This window comes from Schistocerca piceifrons, chromosome 8 (assembly GCF_021461385.2).
Source record: "Schistocerca piceifrons isolate TAMUIC-IGC-003096 chromosome 8, iqSchPice1.1, whole genome shotgun sequence".
NCBI classification, from domain to species: Eukaryota; Metazoa; Arthropoda; class Insecta; order Orthoptera; family Acrididae; genus Schistocerca; species Schistocerca piceifrons.
This window is the reverse complement of record NC_060145.1, coordinates 423,441,890-423,459,244: the sequence shown is the minus strand read 5'-3', so window position 1 is coordinate 423,459,244 and position 17,355 is coordinate 423,441,890.

The window sequence follows — 17,355 nt, the reverse complement described above, 5'->3', positions numbered from 1 at the left end:
CCGTATGCCCACTATACGCCCTCGCTCAAAGTCCGTCAACTGCACATACGGTTCACGTCCACGCTGTCGCGGCATGCTACCAGTGTTAAAGACTGCGATGGAGCTCCGTATGCCACGGCAAACTGGCTGACACTGACGGCGGCGGTGCACAAATGCTGCGCAGCTAGCGCCATTCGACGGCCAACACCGCGGTTCCTGGTGTGTCCGCTGTGCCGTGCGTGTGATCATTGCTTGTACAGCCCTCTCGCAGTGTGCGGAGCAAGTATGGTGGGTCTGACACACCGGTGTCAATGTGTTCTTTTTTCCATTTCCAGGAGTGTAGATAGCTTAAAATTAGATGTAGTGGGAATTAGCGAATTTCGGTGGCGGGAAGAACAAGACTTCTGGTCAGTTGACTACAGTGTCATAAATACAAAATGAAATAGGTGTAATGCAGGAATAGGTCTAATAAATAATGAATAAAAAATAGGAGTACGGGTAAACTACTACGAACAGCATAGTGTACGCATTATTGTAGCCAAGATAGACACGAAGCCCACGCTTACCACAGTAGTACAAGTTTATATGCCAACTAGCTTCGCAGATGATGAATAGATTGAAGAAATGTACGATTAGATAAAAGAAATTATTAAGATACTGAAGGGAGACGAAAATTAAATAGTCAATTGGGATTGGAATTCGATAATAGGAAAAGGAAGAGAAGGAAAAGTAAGTGACTGAATATGAAATGAGGGTAAGGAATGAAAGAGGGAGCCCCCAGGAAGAATTTTGCGCAGAGCATAACTTAATCATATCTAACACTAGGTTCAAGAATCGAGGAATAAGGTTATATACATGGAAGAGGCCTGGAGACATTGGAAGGTTTCAGATAGATTAGATAACGGTAAGACAGAGATTTAGGAACCAGGTTTTAAATTGTAAGACATTTCCAGGAGCAGATGTGGACCCTGGCCATAAAAAAAAGCATTAGCGAACAATTTACAAATACGGCGGGAAAAAATACAGCAGAAGAAGAATGGGTAGCTTTGAGAGATAAAATAGTGAAGGCAGCTGAGGTTCAAGTAGGTAAAGAGACTAGGGCTAGTAGAAATCCTTGGGTAACAGAAGAGACATTGAATTTAATTGATGAAGGAGAAAATACAAAAACGCAATAAACGAAACAGGCAAAAATGAGTACAAAGTCTCAAAAATGAGATGGACAGGAAGTGAAAAATGGCTAAGCAGGCATGGCTAGAGGACAAACGTAAGGATGCAGAGGCATGTATCACTAGGAGTAAGATAGATACCGCCTACAGGAAAATTAAAGAGACCTTTGGAGAAAAGAGAACTACCTGTGTGAATATCAAGAGCTCAGATGGAAACCAGTTCTAAGCAAAGAATGGAAAGCAGAAAAGTGGAAGGAGTATACAGAGCGCTTACATAAGGGCGATGTACCTGACGGTAATATTATGGACATGAAGAAGGACATAGATGAAGATAAAATGGGAGATATATTGCTTGAAGAGTCTGATAGATCACTGAAGACCTGAGTCGATACAAAGCTCCGAGAGTAGACGACATTCCTTTGGAGCAACTGATAGTATTGGGAGAGCCAGCCATGAGAAACTCTTCCGTTTGATGAGCAAGGTGTATGAGACAGGCGAAATACCTTCAGACTTCAAGAAGAATATAATAATTCCAATCCCAAAGAAACCAGATGTTGACATCTGACATGTGAAAATTACTGAACTATCAGTTTAATAAGTCACGGCTGCGAAATACTAACACGAATTCCTTACAGACGAATGGAAAAACTGATAGAAGCCGGGGACGATCAGTTTGGATTCCTTAGAAATGTTGGAACACGTGACGCAATACTGGCCCTACGACTTATCATAGAAGATAGATTAAGGACAGTCAAACCAACGTTTCTAACATTTGTAGATTTAGGGAAAGCTTTTGACAATATTGACTGGAATACTTTCTTTCAAATTCTGAAGGTGGCAGGGGTAAAATACAGGGAGCGAAAGGCTATTTACAATTTGTACAGAACCAGATGGCAGTTATAAGAGTCGAGGGGCATGAAAGGAAAGCAGTGGTTGGGAAAGGAGTGAGACAGGGTTATAGCCTTTCACCGATGTTGTTCAATGTGTATATTTAGCAAGCAGTAAAGGAAACAAAAGAAAAATTTGGAGTAGGAATTAAAATCCATCTAGAAGAAATAAAAACTTTGAGGTTTGCCGATGACATTGTAATTCTGTCAGAGACAGCAAAGGACCTTGAAGAGCAGTTCAGCGGAATGGACAGTTTCTTGAAAGCAGGATATAAGATGAACATCAACAAAAGCAAAACGAGGATAATGGAATGTAGTCAAATTAAGTCGGGTGATGCTGAGGGAATTACATTAGGAAATGAGACACTTACAGTAGTAAAGGAGTTTTGCTATTTAGGGAGTAAAATAACCGATGATGGTCGAAGCAGAGAGGATATAAAATGTAGACTGGCAATGGCAAGGAAAGCGTTTCTCAAGAAGAGAAACTTGTTAACATCGAGTATAGATTTAAGTGTCAGGAAATCGTTTGTGAAAGTATTTGTATGGAGTGTAGCCACGTATGGAAGTGAAACATGGACGATAACTAGTTTGGACAAGAAGAGAATAGAAGCTTTCTTAATGTGGTGCTACAGAAGAATGCTGAAGATAAGGTGGGTAGATCACGTAACTAATGAGGAGGTATTGAGTAGGATTGGGCAGAAGAGGAGTTTGTGGCACAACTTGACTAGAAGAAGGGATCGGTTGGTAGGACATGTTCTGAGGCATCAAGAGTTCACCAATTTAGTACTGGAGGGCAGCGTGGAGGGTAAAAATCGTAGAGGGATACCAAGAGACGAATACACTAAACAGATTGAGAAGGATGTAGGTCGCAGTAGGTACTTGGAGATGAAGCAGCTTGCACAGGATAGAGTAGCATGGAGAGCTGTATCAAACCAGTCTTTGGACTGAAGACCACTCCAACAACAACAAATATGATTTTATGTATATAGACTGAAGGGGCGAGTGAAAATGTGCACCAAGGCAGTGAACCGAAACTGGATCACATGCTTGCTAGGCAGGTGCAGCCACTAACCGAGGCGTGACAGGATAATCAGTGCAGTTGTGTGAACCGTCTTAGTGGCTAACGCAGCAGCCTAGACAGCAGGAGATCTGCGTTCGATTCCCGGCCTTGGTACAAATTTTCACTCGCTTTTTCAGTCTTTATACATTAAAAGTACTTTTTTTACTAACCGTGGACGATACTTAAATTGCAGGCGCGCGAATGTGAATGTTAAAGAGTTACAGAGAACCAAATTTTTAACGCTTTTTCGAATAGATTCCGAAACGAAATGAAGCAATCGATACTTACTAAAATTCACCAATAGGAAATCGATAGATCTTTGTAAGCCCTAAAACCTTTTCTCTCAATATTTTTTTCTTATTTATAAAAACCGTTTTTTGCAACTTTGCGGATTTTCGCCATCTGGGTGTGGGCTTCATAAAAAAGAAACATTATTTAAAATTTAATTTCCTATACGCTCATATTTTTTGTTTTCACGTAATATTTTTTGCAAGCATTTCTCCATAATGCTGGGACTATAAGGACAAGGAGCATCGAAAGGCCAAGAATATTTAATGAAAATTTCATTTTAACTGTGGATTGCCTTTTGTATAGGCTATTGTATGAGCCACCGCCAACACAAACAAGGAGGAGAAAGTTGCAATGCACGCTAGCAGGAATCCAAATCATCTGTATGGAACACTTGACGATGGTTGCAATACTTTATTTCTAACAAGAAAATAAATACACTCCTGGAAATGGAAAAAAGAACACATTGACACCGGTGTGTCAGACCCACCATACTTGCTCCGGACACTGCGAGAGGGCTGTACAAGCAATGATCACACGCACGGCACAGCGGACACACCAGGAACCGCGGTGTTGGCCGTCGAATGGCGCTAGCTGCGCAGCATTTGTGCACCGCCGCCGTCAGTGTCAGCCAGTTTGCCGTGGCATACGGAGCTCCATCGCAGTCTTTAACACTGGTAGCATGCCGCGACAGCGTGGACGTGAACCGTATGTGCAGTTGACGGACTTTGAGCGAGGGCGTATAGTGGGCATGAGGGAGGCCGGGTGGACGTACCGCCGAATTGCTCAACACGTGGGGCGTGAGGTCTCCACAGTACATCGATGTTGTCGCCAGTGGTCGGCGGAAGGTGCACGTGCCCGTCGACCTGGGACCGGACCGCAGCGACGCACGGATGCACGCCAAGACCGTAGGATCCTACACAGTGCCGTAGGGGACCGCACCGCCACTTCCCAGCAAATTAGGTACACTGTTGCTCCTGGGGTATCGGCGAGGACCATTCGCAACCGTCTCCATGAAGCTGGGCTACGGTCCCGGACACCGTTAGGCCGTCTTCCGCTCACGCCCCAACATCGTGGAGCCCGCCTCCAGTGGTGTCGCGACAGGCGTGAATGGAGGGACGAATGGAGACGTGTCGTCTTCAGCGATGAGAGTCGCTTCTGCCTTGGTGCCAATGATGGTCGTATGCGTGTTTGGCGCCGTGCAGGTGAGCGCCACAATCAGGACTGCCCACGACCGAGGCACACAGGGCCAACACCCGGCATCATGGTGTGGGGAGCGATCTCTTACACTGGCCTTACACCACTGGTGATCGTCGAGGGAACACTGAATAGTGCACGGTACATCCAAACCGTCATCGAACCCATCGTTCTACCATTCCTAGACCGGCAAGGCAACTTGCTGTTCCAACAGGACAATGCACGTCCGCATGTATCCCGTGCCACCCAACGTGCTCTAGAAGGTTTAAGTCCACTACCCTGGCCAGCAAGATCTCCGGATCTGTCCCCCATTGAGCATGTTTGGGATTGGATGAAGCGTCGTCTCACGCGGTCTGCGCGTCCAGCACGAACGCTGGTCCAACTGAGGCGCCAGGTGGAAATGGCATGGCAAGCCGTTCCACAGGACTACATCCAGCATCTCTACGATCGTCTCCATGGGAGAATAGCAGCCTGCATTGCTGCGAAAGGTGGATATACACTGTACTAGTGCCGACATAGTGCATGCTCTGTTGCCTGTGTCTATGTGCCTGTGGTTCTGTCAGTGTGATCATGTGATGTATCTGACCCCAGGAATGTGTCAATAAAGTTTCCCCTTCCTGGGACAATGAATTCACGGTGTTCTTATTTCAATTTCCAGGAGTGTATAACTTAACCGGAGGTGCTACTTGTGACACCTACAAGTAATTACTTTCCACTATTAATACTCGCAGAACTCAGGCTAAGTATCGTCTTCCTAGTACTCAGTGTTGATGCTTTCGACCGAACTGGGCTCAAGCAGCGATGAGTGGCTGGTTAAGTCAGCGTTGACAGGGGGCGATTAACTCTGTCTTTCCGGATTTGTAGCACTGCCCTCTCTCGCCACTGGCGCACGGGTCAGCGCTTTCTTGATGCCGTTGCGCGGCGCTGCGCTGGTCGGTGTGCAGTCGATGCTATAGGACTGCACAGAGCCAGTCTTTGTATTGTGTAAATAGCTGACTCATATATCGAAATTAGCCAGGTCAACTGCCGGCCGTGGTGGCCTAGCGGTTCTAGGCGCCACAGTCTGGAACAGCGCGACCGCTACGGTCGCAGGTTCGAATCCTGCCTCGGGCATGGATGTGTGTGATGTCCTTAGGTTAGTTTGGTTTAAGTAGTTTAAAGTTCTACGGGACTGATGACGTCAGAAGTTAAGTCCCATAGTGCGCAGAGCCATTTTTTGAACCAGGTAAACTTATCAGAATGAATTTATTGTTAATATTGATTGAAACGCCTAAAAAGATAGCTGGGGATTAGGAGATGCATTGTATGTATTTTAGAGGTATCGGAGATTCACATATATCCCAAGGGAAAAATGTGTGTGAATTCCTAAGGAACGAAACTGCTGAGGTCATCGGTCCCTGGACTTACACACTACTTAAACTAACTTCAACTAATTTATGCTAAGTACAACATACAGATACACATTCCCGAGGTAGGACTCTAACCTCTGGCAGGAGGGACCACGCAATCCGTGACATGGTGCCTCTAACAGCGCGATCACTCCGCGCGGCCAAGATAGTTTTATTTCATGAAGACATATGAGCGATAATGTTGAAAAGTGATGATTAATCCGACGACTTACACTGTTATGCAGTGTTTCATTAATTTGAAGAATATTGCATGAAATTACAGCAATACAGTGCACTTACTCCTTGGAACCGACATCGATTTTTTGAGTTCGAACTAAACGTGTAGGAAGAGTTTCATGTAACACACAGTCTGATGCCCATTCAGCACCTCAAACAGATATTTTACTGACTTATCTACTGCACATTTTCGCGGTTTTGTTTATTAGGTTCATGTTGATGGGCATTTCACCTGATCCATAACACACTCTAATACAAAAAATGAACGACGCAACACGAAGGATTTATCCGAATGGGACGGAAATAAGTAGATGTGATATTCACCTACAGACAAACAGATGATTACAGTTCAGAAAAACTGGATGAGTTATTGAAGACAACGAGCTTCAAAAATTAAGCAAGTTACTAATGCTTGGTACTGATCGACAGAGTAGTTGAATGTCCTCCTGAGATATATCGCACCAAAGTCTGTCTAGTCGGCTCGTTAGATCGTCAGAATCACGAGCTGGTAGAGGACCCTGCCCCTAATGCTCTCAACTGGGGAGAGATGCGGTAACCTTGCTGACCAATGTGAGTTACGGCAAGCGCGAAGTAAAGCAGTAGAAGCTCTCGTCATGTGCGGGCGGCCATTATCTTGCTGAAATGTAAGCCTAGGATGGCCTACCACGAAGGGCAATAAAGCACTGTGTAAGCTTCGGGACTGATGACCTTAGCAGTTAAGTCCCATAAAATTTCACACACATTTGAACATTTTTTTGGTAGGTTCTCGAAAAGTAATTATAAGATGAACACGAATAATATTACAAAGGTAATAATGGGTATTCCAAGTAAATCAGAATTGCCAGCAAAATAGCTATTGCCGGCCAGTGACAATGGGAAGTCTGGACTTAATAGAATTTGAATTATCGTATGTGGTCAAGCAAGTTCGAACGATGAAAAACGAAGTGGTAGCACACCTCCCTCTGAAGAACTGGGAATCGAAAGGGAATGGGAGGCCCTGGAGATCGAAAACCGGCGTACCAGAACCGTTACGATAGTGGAAAAACTGAAAATCAGTCATGGATCGGTTGTCAACATCCTGCACGTCATTTTGAATACGACAAAGACGCCACCCGCTCGTTTCCTTGACTGCTCGCGACCAATCTAAAATCCCAACGAGCCGAGGTAGCAGCAGGAATTTTGCAGCTCTGTCAGATGGAACCAGGTCATTTATTTTGCCGCCTCACTATTTGGATGAGCGTTGAGTGCATTAGCAAGACTGTGAGACAAACGTGCAAAGGAAATAGTGGCAGCATATGGATTCACCACCACCGAAAAAGGCGAGCACCCAACCGTCATTGGGCACAGTGATACTGAGTGCCCAGCCACCATTAGTCAAGGTGATGCTGAGAGCTTACCCAACCATCAACAGGCACAATATTACTGGATGTTTAGCCAACCATGATCATGCATAGTGGTGCTGAGTGTTTACCCAGTCATTATCGGGCAAGGTATCCGCCCCGATAGCTGAGTGGTCGAAATGACGGATTGCCGTCCTACGGGCCCGGGTTGGATTCCCTGCTGGGTCGAGGACATTTTCCGCTTAGGGACTGGGTGTTGTGCTGTCTTCATCATCATTTCATCCCCATCCGGAGCGCAGGTCGCCCAGTGTGGCGTCGAATGTAATAAGACTGCGCCAAGGCGGCCGGACCTGCCCCACAAGGGGTGTCCCGGCCAATGACGCCAAACGCTCATTTCCATCGGGCAATGTGAAGCTGATTATTGCTCAGTCATCATCTGGGAAGGTGATACTGAGTGTTTAACCTACCATCACTGGGCAAGGCGATGCTGAGTGTTTATCAACACATCACTGGGCACAGCGATGCTGAATAGGTACTGAACCGTCATTGACCACAGTGATGCTGAGTGTTTACCCAGCCATCGTGAGGCACAGTGACACTGAGTGTTTACACAACCGTCTTCAGGCACAGTAGTGGTAAGTGTTTTTCCAACCTTGATCGGGTCACGTGATGCTAAGTGTTTACCCAGCCATCACTGGACACAGTGATGCTGAGCGTTTACTGAACCGTCAGGTGATGCTGACTATTCTTTTGGGAGTGCCATGGCGTGGTACTAGCAGATTGCGTTCATATGGGGGAAAACGACACGTGAACATATTACCGAAACCTTGCGACTAGATTACGAGAGGCTAACAGGACGAAGCGTCACGGGAAAGATGTGCAAAGGGGGTGTTTCTGCTCCGCGGCGACGACCCAACTCATCCTATAATGGCCGAAGTCACACATGCTGCTTCTTTTGGCTACCACATTATACCTCAGCCATTGTATCCTCGTGAAATAACACAGGTGACTTCTTCATCTTTCCTCGAATTGATAAACTATTGCGTGGAGGTCATTTTCAGGATAGAATCATACACAGACAGCGAAAATGCAGACTTCTCCGCGAAGTCATTCATCGTCGGAAAAATGTGTGTTATTGATGGATGACTCACGTATGGAAGTACCGACATCACCACCAAATTTCATAGTCATTGAAACTTGACGACTGACCTCGTATTGGTACTTCGTGCGTGTGTGTGTGTGTGTGTGTGTGCCGGCAGCCAGTGGCAGCCACATTGGCTGCGCCCGATGTGGGCCGGTGGCCAGCCAGCCAGCCAGCCAGCCAGCAGCCGAGGGCGGACTTATCTGCGGCCGGCCTATCTGCGGCGCGATCTGCAGCTGCCTAACGTAAGACAGAGCGCCTGCTCCGCCGCCGCAATCTGTGTTTCAGCCTCATTTAGCTAATTAGGTCGCCGGGCGGCAGTTTGGGACGCGGGAGTGGGGGAGCGCGGCCTCCAGTCTACAGCAGCATTCCTCTCGATGGCCCGGCCTCCGCGCTGATCACTTATCACTCCCGTGTGCTAGTCTCAGCTCTTACTCCGGCCGCCTGCGAGGTCCGGTAGTTAGCGTTGCGGGAGGTGTTCGGTTCCCGCTAATGGCCTAGCAGTTTTCTGTCCTGAGTGAAGTGTAGAATGGGCAGATAGGCTTGCGGGGCTGACAGAGAACGCATATACCATTAGCGCCCAACTATTTCCGTATCGTGCAGTATAGTTAAACACGAAGGCCCATCAAGATGTACAGAGGTTTGAAAAAAATATGGAAACAATAAAAAGACTGCACAAATCCTTGCCTAATACGGTGTAGGAAATCCATTGGCATTTATGTTAAATCCAACCTAGTCGTCAAACATGGGGTGTCTAGCAAACCTGCTTTCTCGGATCGCTAGACAACATTCAAACAAATCGTATTAATGAGTTTTATTACAAAAGAAAAAGTTACAATACTTAATATTGACTATTCACAGAAGTGTCGCAAGCAAAGGGCGACATGCAAAACAAGCAATGTTCTTCTGTGTAAATTATTCTAAGCTGCTGCTATACAAGTGCCTAATCTTGAACATACTCTTCAACTGGGCGGCGACCCTTATGTCCTCTTCCCATAGGGGCCACTGCTGTCTCATGTACGTCCTGGAGAGGGGTCGGTCAGCGTGCAATTTACTGACGTCTTCTCACAGCCCTCTCTTTGACTGCCGTGCCGCCGCTTGATTTTAATCCGTAAAAATTTAAAACAGCTTCACTCGTCTCGGAATAGATAAATACTAGTCCTGTACGGTTTTCAAGGGAATCTTATTCCATCCTTCCTGCAAAACAGTGTTCGGGTAACGATGATGTAGGTGGATAGCGAGTCCACACGCTTCTCTCCAAAGTAACTGTAAGTGCCCAATAACATTAGGACCTCGTGGCTGGCTGTGGTAGCCAGGGAGATGCCACGTGCTCACAAAACCGGTCCTGGACGCTGCATGCTGTGTGAATAGGGGACCTGCCGTCTTGGAACACAACCTCATCACTCTAGAACAAAAGCTGTACCATGGATGGTCTCATAATCCGTGGCAGTAATGCGACCTCAAAAAAATGGATCAAATGGCTCTGAGCACTATGGGACTTAACTTCTGAGGTCATCAGTCCCCTAGAACTTAGAACTACTTAAACCTAACTAACCTAAGGACATCACACACATCCATGCCCGAGGCAGGATTCGAACCTGCGACCGTAGCGGTCGCGCGGTTCCAGACTGAAGCGCCTAGAACCGCTCGACCACTCTGGCCGGCAATGCGACCTCGCGCAGTAGCCATGGATCCCAAGGAATATCACGACATGGCTGATACTCTTCAACTGGGCTGCGACCCTTATGTCCTCTTCCCATAGGGGCCACTGCTGTCTCATTGTCGTCCTGGAGAGGGGTCGGCCAGTGTGCAATTTACTGACGTCTTCTCACAGCCCTCTCTTTGACTGGCGTGCCGCCGCTTGATTTTAATCCGTAAAAATTTAAAACAGCTTCAGTCGTCTCAGAATAGATAAATACTAGTCCTGTACGGTTTTCAAGGGAATCTTATTCCATCCTTCCTGCAAACCAGTGTTAAGTTCGGGTAACGATGATGTAGGTGGATAGCGAGTCCACACGCTTCTCTCCAAAGTAACTGTAAGTTCCCAATAACATTAGGACCTCGTGACTGGCTGTGGTAGCCAGGGAAATGCCACGTGCTCACAAAACCGGCCCTGGACGGTGCATGCTGTGTGAATAGGGGACCTGCCGTCTTGGAACACAGCCTCATCACTCCAGAACAAACGCTGTACCATGGATGGTCTCATAATCCGTGGCAGTAATGCGACCTCAAAAAAATGATTCAAATGGCTCTGAGCACTATGGGACTTAACTTCTGAGGTCATCAGTCCCCTAGAACTTAGAACTACTTAAACCTAACTAACCTAAGGACATCACACACATCCATGCCCGAGGCAGGATTCGAACCTGCGACCGTAGCGGTCGCGCGGTTCCAGACTGAAGCGCCTAGAACCGCTCGACCACTCTGGCCGGCAATGCGACCTCGCGCAGTAGCCATGGATCCCAAGGAATATCACGACATGGCTGATACTCTTCAACTGGGCTGCGACCCTTATGTCCTCTTCCCATAGGGGCCACTGCTGTCTCATTGTCGTCCTGGAGAGGGGTCGGCCAGTGTGCAATTTACTGACGTCTTCTCACAGCCCTCTCTTTGACTGGCGTGCCGCCGCTTGATTTTAATCCGTAAAAATTTAAAACAGCTTCAGTCGTCTCAGAATAGATAAATACTAGTCCTGTACGGTTTTCAAGGGAATCTTATTCCATCCTTCCTGCAAACCAGTGTTAAGTTCGGGTAACGATGATGTAGGTGGATAGCGAGTCCACACGCTTCTCTCCAAAGTAACTGTAAGTTCCCAATAACATTAGGACCTCGTGACTGGCTGTGGTAGCCAGGGAAATGCCACGTGCTCACAAAACCGGCCCTGGACGGTGCATGCTGTGTGAATAGGGGACCTGCCGTCTTGGAACACAGCCTCATCACTCCAGAACAAACGCTGTACCATGGATGGTCTCATAATCCGTGGCAGTAATGCGACCTCAAAAAAATGATTCAAATGGCTCTGAGCACTATGGGACTTAACTTCTGAGGTCATCAGTCCCCTAGAACTTAGAACTACTTAAACCTAACTAACCTAAGGACATCACACACATCCATGCCCGAGGCAGGATTCGAACCTGCGACCGTAGCGGTCGCGCGGTTCCAGACTGAAGCGCCTAGAACCGCTCGACCACTCTGGCCGGCAATGCGACCTCGCGCAGTAGCCATGGATCCCAAGGAATATCACGACATGGCTGCCCAAATAATCACCGGACACGTGCGATTTCACTCCTGGGAGATAAACTCGGCCAGAAGTGGGTAAGAGAGTGAAACAATGCTCATCTTACCACCTGAACCAGATTTTCGCCGACTACGTGAAGCCATCACCTTGAAACGTCCCCTTTGAACAATTATACATGACTGTGCTTAAACTGACACACAATATTTTTAGCGCAACGCAATCTGACTTCCAAAAATCGCTACAAAAGAATGGCCCCCGACTAACATTAACCTATACGTTTCACAAATCACTTACCTCACAAAGCCGGCCGAAGTGGCCACAGACTGCACACAGCACAGCCAGTGATTTTCATACAGAGCGCTACGTGGCGTTACCAATAAGAAAACCTAAACAGCCTACTTACAACCTTCTCACGACCACTGCCACTGGACTCGAACGCACGACTTGGCTCTGCTCTGCTACACTCTGACCAACTCGTCGTCTCGCCTTGCAGTCCTACCAAAAGAAACTCTTACGTTGTCCCGTAGTCCATGTTTTACGGCTTCGGCGCAACGTTTCCCTGTTACTGGCGTTTGCAGCGTTGATGGGTCGTTTTGTAATTCCAGCTCGCCCTACAGTTCTCTGCTTCTGGAGCCCCCTTGGTGTTATTTTGGTACTGACGTGGTTCCGCAGAGACTTCTGCACCTCCCGTCCTCTTATTTTTTGGCACAAGCTCTACAGTGACCGCATGTCACAATCACTCAACATACAATTTCGTCCGCGGTGCGATGTAGCGGATGGCGTTTTTCCACGTTCCCCGTATGCTGTATGAATCTTCGGTACGCATTGCCTACCTCGATTAGGTTAGGACCCACCATACGAGCACCAACAACCTGCTCACTTTCGACTGCACGCAGCTCCGCCATGGTGCGCTCACAACTACACAGAACACTGTTCCGACGACGACAAACACTTACAACGTATTGACGAAATTGTACAGCCGATCGTGGTCAATTCAGCGCAATCTGCATGTTTGGTCAGCGTCTGCATTTATGTTCAAGCAAGCATTTATGGCGATGTTTCCATATTTTTGTCCAATGTCTCCATATTAGACATTATAATGGCAGGTCAAGCAACTTGTATTCGATGCTGTACTGTAGTTCAAAGTGACACAGATATATTACAATATTTAAGCCATGCACGGCTCGTGTTCATACCATTTATTGTTTGTCATCTGCTATTACGGTACTGCCACCTCGTTTTCTTATTCCATTTACTGGCGTCACTAAATTCCTGCTGTTATATCCTAGCCAGTAATGCCACCCGAGCCCGCTGCCAAAAAGGTTGGCAGCATCAAAGTCCGGACGCCGTCCGCATAAGCAGCGCCAACGAGACAGGAAATCGCCGCAAGTCTGCGCGCGCCGCCGCTGGCTTCTGGTTTTTTAAGCGCTGGAGTCGCGAGCGCTAGGACAGTTCTGTATTCGCCGCTCAGTTGTATACTCGCCACCGAATTGCGTACTTGCTAGTCAGTTGTGTGTTCATCGCAGCAGAGTTGTTGTTTGTCGTCAGCCGACGCTGACCCAGCCGCTCCGACTCGAACTAGACAGATTTCTATAGACACGGAGTTCACTACTGTGTTTCTGTATCTTCGTTAATAAAGATAAGTACCGACTTTATTTAATCAGAGTGTTTGGGTTTTCATCTTTCTGTTCACTGTTCCAGCGGACCGGTCGGCCCGCTATTAAAAGTGTGGCGGTGACTTCGTAAGCCGTTTCTACAGCGAATTGCTTGTCGCTACGAACGCCGCCACAAAACCTGCCTTACTTGCCCGTGAGCGGCAGCAACAGCTCGTCTGGATAAGTGCACTGTAGTACCATTGCTGGAGCGACAGGTAGTATTTCCGGGTCGTCGTGTATCTGGCAGTGAGTGGGAGGCGGACCAGCGGTGCAGTCGGCACGCGGCAGCAGTGAAGTCGGGGACGGAGCGCCGGTGAGGCGCCGACAGCCAGTGCTCGTCGATCGCTCTCGACTCACAGATGCACTGTCCGACGGAGGGAGATTGGAGCGGGGCGACCATTGGTTGGTCGTTCGGTTGGTCGTCTCATCGGCCGACGTTCATTTGATCCTTTCACCATTTCCGGGCCTGGAGTTGGTCGGTTGGCGTAGAGCAGCGAGGAAATCTCTGCTGCGCGTAGTTTGGTCGAGGACGCTGGCGGCGTTCACGCGCGGTCGGAGTGTGTGGTGCTGTTCCCACTGCTACGAGGTCCGTGGCCCACCGATTCTGGACACGAAAGTTGAGTTTTGACTTAGTCTACCAGTAAGTCACGACTGTTCACATTGTGTCTTTTGGATTTCGTTGTCGGCTGTTGGGACATTCCCGCGAGCAACAACGTGTATTTTCAAGTTGGCAAATTTAAGCCACCCTCCGGTAGTTGAAGAGCACAGTCGGAATCTTCTGACTTGTTGCCATTAACGTTCCGGTTACCTACCCTGGCCGTTGACGTAAATTCAGGCAGTGTATTTTCCACATCGTGTTGTCACTGTCCAGCACGGTGTGTAGTTTGACAGCTCAATGTATAATTGGTCGTGGGCGCCAATACTTTCTACGTTGTTCTATTGAACTCCCTGTTGTGTGCTAATCGGGTGAAGTGGAGGTTATCTTGTAGGTGGTTCCGTTGACTGTCTGTCGGCTGGGTTGTCGTCTGATCGAGAATGGTTGGGCCAACTGCCTCACCTAAGCGAGAGTTAGTGTTTGAATTCCAGGCCGATCCTCGGAAACTTCTGAGCGCCACTGAGTGTACTGCCTTTTCTTATATGTTCTTGTTGTTTGTATTTTATGGCTTCTAGCCGATTTTTAAATTAAGGTTGTTTTGCCCTTAAGGTTCAAATGGTTCAAATGGCTCTGAGCACTATGGGACTCAACTGCTGAGGTCATTAGTCCCCAAGAACTTAGAACTAGTTAAACCTAACTAACCTAAGGACATCACAAACATCCATGCCCGAGGCAGGATTCGAACCTGCGACCGTAGCGGTCTTGCGGTTCCAGACTGCAGCGCCTTTAACCGCACGGCCACTTCGGCCGGTGCCCTTAAGGTGTGCGATTGTTTAGGCCTTCAGCCTAATTGAAAGAACTGATTTAAGATAATGCCTTCTCCCTTTTAAACTTCTGGTTTTGGTTTGATTCTTAGGTTACTGGTTTCAGCCGATTTTAAATTAAAGTGATCTTGCCCTTAACGCATGAGATTGTATGGCGCACTCAGCCAGTAAATTAATGTTTTTTTTTTTTTTAATTTTCTTGGCTCTTGTAGTGTTTGGTCAAATAAATAAAGTTGTATGTTCGAGTATAACTGACAGCCGCTTATTTTGGCCCCTTTCCGCAATTTAAACTACCTGCCTGTCCTGCGAGTTTAGCAGGGCGTCTCATATTTTTCCTCATAATCACCATGCGTTTGTAAACAACAGTCGGAAGATGCTACCATACGTTCAATTCTTCTGCGACAGAAATACGCTTGTTGGTGATGGAACGATTCCAGAACATCTGTGTAAACTTCCTGATCGTCGGAAATTTCTTTCTCCCAGATGTCCTTCCAGCTTGCCGAAAAGATGGAAATCGCATGTCGCAAGAACTGTACTGTATGACGATGTTACCAAACCTCCCATCAAAAACGTGGAAGCAATGCTTGTCTTGCGAGCGCCGTTAGATGCGTTGCATTGTCGTGCTGGAAAGTAATACATCTTATCTTAATTTTCTGCGCGTGTTATTCTTTATGGCTCTGCGCAGAGATGTCAGTGTTGCCTAGTACGTATCAGCGTTAACGTTGTGCCTTTTGCCATAAACTCTGTGTACACAACTCCCTCACAGTTGAACAAGACCTCCCCTGCTCATGGCACCATTTTGTATTTCTTCCGCGCAGAAGCGAGGATCTGAGTCTCGATTCCATAGCCGCTCTCTTTCTTTCAGGTGTGAAGTGATGGAAACACACCTCATCGCCGAAAGTGAGGTGGCTTAGGATATCATTGCCTTCCACGGAGTAAAACCCAAATAAGTCCACAGACACCACAAATATTTCGCCTTTATGTGCTGGTAACAGCGATCGCGTAACCCCCCAAACGATTCCTGACGACGGAATGAGCACTGCCTATTGAGATGTGTATTTTCTGAGTAATGTCCACCACTCTGCGACTGCTGCGAATCAGTTTCTCTGTTGCCTGGACATTGTTGTCTGTGGTCGACATCGATGGAATTCCTTCCCGATCGGCAACACTCATGTCAGTGCGCCCTTGGTCAGATTATTGGCATCGATTCACTACGGGTGGATGCGACATTATATTTGGTCCAAATACCACCAGAATTTCACAATGAATACGCAAGCAAAAGTTTAGATCTTTTTCCCGCAGCAATCGTGTTGCGTACTTCAACTCTGAAACAGGTTCGCAGTTGCCACGTCGTTTCACTCGCGCACGTGTGATGCACCCGTTATATATACGACAGCAGAGAACTGTCTCCAGGAAATCCGGTACGTGCACTCGCTTCTGACAATGTGCCACTCTTCTTGCACAATGACCTTAGAGTGGGACGATACGTGTAACTTACGTTCTGAAGACCTTACGTAAAGTGATGTGTTATGAGAGACATATGTACATTAGTGAAAAAAGTAGCGGGTTTGCAGCTGGGAGTCTCTTACTATAAAGGCAAAGCCGGCAAGGGTGGCCTACTGTTTCTAGTCGCTACAGGCTGGAAGCGCGCGACCGCTACGGTCGCTCGTTCGAATCCTGCCTCGGGCATGGATGTGTGTGATGTCCTTAGGTTAGTTAGTTAAGTTCCATAGTGCTTAGAGCCATTTGAACCATTTTTTTCTAAAGGCAAATATTTTTGCGCGATATGTTTGACATTAATTCAATGTTTGGGAGCGATTTGAAGTTATATTATTCTTGAAGAATCAGTTTGCCAAGAGCGCTAGCAATTCTTTTTGTTATTAAGGCCGGTTTCGACGCATCTCTATGTTAACAAATATGTGAACCACTGTATACTTGAATGAGATTTTCACTCTGCAGCGGAGTGTGCGCTGATATGAAACTTCCTGGCAGATTAAAATTGTATGCCGGACCGAGACTCGAACTTTTTTTTTTTTTTTTTTTGTAACGTATATAAACTTTTATTTACAATTTTTAACAATTACATATCTTTACATGAAATTGTATATTTTCTCGTTTTCTGTTCTGATTGTTCTTTTAGTAGTCTCTTGGTTGAGTTACAACACTTTTATTCACTGAGTGTCCTTTATTTAAATTTTCCCCTTCAATTGTTTATGGTTTTTTTTAAATACAAAAAAAACTACATTACTTTGATTTTTTTTAAAGTTGAATTTAAATTAATTTTTTTCCCTGTATGGTATTTGAATAGACCTATTTTGGCATGTTCGCTATGTGTTTGCCAAAGGCTAAAGGAGAATATG